Raw genomic sequence first — 5,224 nt, forward strand, 5'->3', positions numbered from 1 at the left:
TGAACCAATATTATCAGACAACACTCATGTACCAGCGTGTGAACCAATATTATCAGACAACACTCATGTACCAGCGTGTGAACCAATATTATCAGACAACACTCATGTACCAGCGTGTGAACCAATATTATCAGACAACACTCATGTACCAGCGTGTGAACCAATATTATCAGACAACACTCATGTACCAGCGTGTGAACCAATATTATCAGACAACACTCATGTACCAGCGTGTGAACCAATATCATCAGACAACACTCATGTACCAGCGTGTGAACCAATATCATCAGACAACACTCATGTACCAGCGTGTGAACCAATATTATCAGACAACACTCATGTACCAGCGTGTGAACCAATATTATCAGACAACACTCATGTACCAGCGTGAGAACCATCTACGTCGGGTGAACCGATATAATAAATTTGTTGCAAAATAGACAGTCTTAACAGATTAATGGGGACTAAGTGTAATGGGTTAATGGGAACTATTTATAACGGGTTAAGGTTAGTTTAAGATCACTGCTGATGGCTAATGGGATTCTGCACGATCTTTCACGGGGAGAGGTTGCAATAATGGACAACATGAAGATCTGAGCTAATGGGCAATTGGAAGGTAGCACTAATGGGTCATGGCTAAGGCAGCACTAATGAGTAATTGGGAAGAAAGGATAAATGGGTGTTGTGGGGCGAGAAAAATGGAGTAAATGAGGAGGCAGGACTAATGGGGTGAGGATGGCAGCACTAATGGGGTAATGAGGAGCACTACTAATGGGGTAATGGAGGCAAGACTAATGGGGTAATGAGGAGCACTACTGATGGGGTAATAGGGGCAGGACTAATGATGTGAGGGGGCAGAATTAATGGGGTGAGGGGGCAGAGCCTGTCTCTTATACACATCTAGATGTGTATAAGAGACAGGTCTTGGGGGTGGCGTAGGAGGAGGAGGCCAGCCCCCCATTCTTCTCCTGCGGGGGAGGGGGGGGTTCCATTAGTCCATTATATTTATTTCCATGACTATCACCATTAACATTAGTCCATTATATCCATTACCCTGACTATCACCATTAACATTAAATTTAAATATTAAATTGTAAAAATTTCATTATATTATTATATTATTAAATTGTAAATATTTTTAATTTATTTACGATAAATATTTGTATCCTAATTTTAATATATTTTTTATGCCCTAATTTATTCAATTAAGAGCAACGAGTGCCGGATCTCATGCGCACGAGTACGCATGTTGGCGTAGTGCGCATATATACGCTAATGATACGCAAATGCGACATGTACGCACACGTGCACGTAGGTCATGCAGGTGCACGATCGATGCGTACGGCTATGTATATTGAACGCCTACGCATGCAACATACGCATGCAACATACGCATGCAACATACGCATGCAACATACGCATGCAACATACGCATGCAACATACGCACACAACATACGCATGCAACATACGCATGCAACATACGCACGCAACATACGCATGCAATATCAACGATCAAGTGAATGCTGTCACCAGCATTCAAAACATACGTACGTGCGCCTGTATGACCGCCCTCAGAGCCTGTATGCTCGTATAGTCTGTCTGCTTGAACAACGCGAGAAGCCAACATAGTAAATAAATTGCATGTATAGTTTGTGTAGTCTGTACCGTCTGTGTAACCTGTGTAGTCTGTACAGACTGTCGTCTGTGTAGCCGGTTTAGTCGGTGTGGTCGGTGTGATCGGTGTAGTCTGTGTAGTCTGTGTAGTCTGTGTAATCTGTATAGTCTGTGTAGTCTGTGTAGTCTGTGTAGTCTGTGTAGTCTGTGTAGTCTGTGTAGTCTGTACAGTCTGTGTAGCGTGTGTAGTCTGTATAGTCTCGGTAGTCTGTGGTGTCTGTATAGTCTGTGTAGTCAGTGTTTTCTGTGTAGTTGTACAGTCTGTGTAGCTGTAGCGTGTGTAGTCTGTGTAGTCTCGGTAGTCGGTGTAGTCTGTGCTACGTGCTCTACCTTGTGTATTTAAAAAAGATTCCTACTCACACGACCCTAATTGAAAATCACGGCAGCACCACCGCCGGCCACGCGCGGCCGGCGGTGGTGCGGCGCTAATTTTAAGCTCGGCAGCTCATTTCAGTCACGGTAATTATAGGCATTCAATAAAGGGGGGAATGGGGGTGAATGTGCTCCATACTACATTCACTAGAGGGGGGGGCGGTGGAATGTATAGTGGAGGATTAAGGATGGTGAGGGAAGCGAGGGTGAGGGAGGGTAGTGAGGGAAGTGAGGGTGAAGGAAAGTAGTGAGGGAAGTGAGGGGCGAGGGAGGGAAGTGAGGGCGAGAGAGGGTAGTGTGGGAAGTGAGGGTGAGGGAGGGTAGTAGGGGTAGTTGGGATTAGTGAGGGAAATGATGTAGTAAGGGTGAGCGAGGGAAGGGAATGCAGCGAAGGTGAGAGCGAGTGGGGACACGGGAGGAGTGAGGGAAGTTAGACAACTCAGAGTGGGTGGATGAGTCAGTGAGGGTAGTGAAAATAGCGAGGGAAGTGAAAAAGCGAAGGCAATGAAATTAGTGACGTGATAGTGAGAATATTGAGGGAAATTAGGGTAGCGAGGGTAATGAAGGATGTGAGAATAGTGAGGCTAGTGAGGGTAGTAAGGTTGGCGAGGATAGTGAGGGAAGTGAGGGGAGCAGGGGACAATCAATATACCCTCTTTACCTGCACGCGACCGACCAGCGTCGGCCGCCGTGCGTTCAGGTGAACAAAAAAGAAATTAAATAAAAAAAAGTTAATTGAACGCGCGCCGCAGGTGAGGAAATTGCCGCGAGATCGCGCCACGCTTCCTCTGCCGTCACAGCCAATTATGCCGTGGCATGGCATGGTTATTGGCGGCCAAATGTGGCATGGAAGGCTTATTGGCGGCCAAAATGTGGCTTGGAAGGCTTATTGGCGGCCAAAATACAGCATGGCATGGTTATTGGCGGCCATAAGGTGGCATGGCAGGCTTATTGGTGGCCAAATGAAGCATGGTAGGCTTATTAGCGGCTAAAATACGGTATGGCATGCTTATTGGTGAGCAAAATGAGGCGTGATAGGCTTATTGGCCGCTAAAATACGACATGGCAGGCTTATTGATGGCCAAAATGCGACATGGTGGGCTTATAGGCGGCTTTTAAGCGGCCAAAATGTGACACGTACATCGCAAATAAGTTGAACTGCTCATTGACTGGTTGTAACAAGGACATGCTTGGCAAGGAACAAATAAGCTGCCAAGAAAGAGACAGTATACATTTAAAAAACATTTAACGGTTATAGGACCTCGATGGTGCAAATTATGCGCAGACGCTACGAGCAGACGGCGCAGGTTTGGCGCAGGCACTGCGTGCAAGCAGCGCAGTTTTGGCGCAGACTCTGCGTGCAAGCAGCGCAGTTTTGGCGCAGGCACTGCGTGCAAGCAGCGCAGTTTTGGCGCAGGCGCTGCGTGCTGCCGGTGCAGGTTTGGCGCAGGCGCTGCGTGCAGGCTGCGTATGTCTGCGCACTCAGCGCGCACAAACCATATAATTTAGTCGCAATTAACCGAGTAATGAGCGCGTTTTTAGTGCAATTCTTGGCCGATATATAGGCGGCCACCGAAATTCCTGCCCTGGTTTATATCAAGGGAAAAAAACACGCAAAGCTTGGGCTTTGATCTAAGATTGCACGATTGTTAAAAATGAACATGTGAGATTGCAACAACTTCGTTTACCACGCTACAACATTACTTGGTTCCATGCACTGGAAAATGACTTGAGATCAGTTCTACAGAGAGGAACAGAGTTGATTTCGTCGCAGTTCAACCCAGGTAAACTGATTTCAATTCAACACTGATCAACACATGCAGGCAAACCGAGTTAATTTCAACGCAGTTCAACACAGGGGAACCGAGTTCATTCCAACGCAATTCAACACAGTGGAACCGATTTGATTTCGACGCAGTTCAACCCAGGTGAACTGATTTCATTTCTACACTGATCAACACAAGCAAACTGAGTTCATTTCAACGGAATTCAACACAGGTAAACTGATTTCATTTCAAAACTGATCAACTCAGGCAACGGAGTTCATTTCAACGCAGATAAACGGAGTTCATTTCAACGGAATTCAACAGAGGTAAACTGATGTCATTTCAACACTGATCAACACAAGCAAACTGAGTTTATTTCAACTGGATCCAAAACACAGGTAAACTGAGTTTATTTCAACGGAATTCAACGCAGGTAAACGGAGTTCATATCAACGCAGTTCAACACGGGTAAACTGACATCATTTCAACGCAGTTCAACGCAGGTAAACGGAGTTCATATCAACAGCGTTATATCGATATACGCTAATCGATACGCGCAACACTGATGAAGACGCACGAGTGCGTAGCACGCAATACCCTGGCCAGCTGGTGCAACGTGCGTACAGCTGGTGCAATGAGCGTAAAGCTGGTGCAATGCGCGTAAAGCTGGAGCAATGTGCGTACAGCTGGTGCAACGTGCGTACAGCTGGTGCAATGAGCGTAATGCTGGTGCAGCGTGCATAAAGCTGGTGCAACGTGCGTAAAGCTGGAGCAATGTGCGTCCAGTTGGTGCAACGTGCGTAAAGCTGGTGCAGCGTGCGTAAAGCTGGTGAAATATGCGTAAAGTTGGTGCAATGTGCAATATGTGCGTACAGCTGATGCAATGTGCGTATAAGGCTGGTGCAACGTACGTACAGCTGGTACAACGTGCGTGAGACAGACCCCAAAATCATAGACCGGTGACTTTGACCTCACATGTGTTCAAGGTTTTTGAGAAGATAGTGGTAGGAGGCTTGTCCGGTATATGGAAGAGGCTGACCTGTATAATAACGGACAACATGGATTCCGGCGTAATCGTTCCTATTTGTCGCAGTTACTGGAACACCATCACCGCCATATCGCCTTATACTGGAGGAGGGAGCTGGCGTGGATGTTGTATATCTGGACTTTGCTAAAGCTTTTGACAAAGTTGACCATGGGGTGCTCTTCAGAAAGCTATGGCTGTTTGGAGTATGAGGAAGTCTGTTAAGGTAGATCCACAACTTCCTTACAGATAGAGTATACAAGTTGTCGCAATTGGAAACTCGAAATCGAGAGAAGCGAAGGTGAAAAGCGGTGTGCCACAGGGCTCAGTGCTGGGACCGATCCTCTTCCTCATCCACATTGTCGATATTGACTCAGAACTCACCCA

This window comes from Hyalella azteca, unplaced genomic scaffold, assembly GCF_000764305.2.
Source record: "Hyalella azteca isolate HAZT.00-mixed unplaced genomic scaffold, Hazt_2.0.2 contig4995, whole genome shotgun sequence".
Taxonomy (NCBI): Eukaryota; Metazoa; Arthropoda; class Malacostraca; order Amphipoda; family Hyalellidae; genus Hyalella; species Hyalella azteca.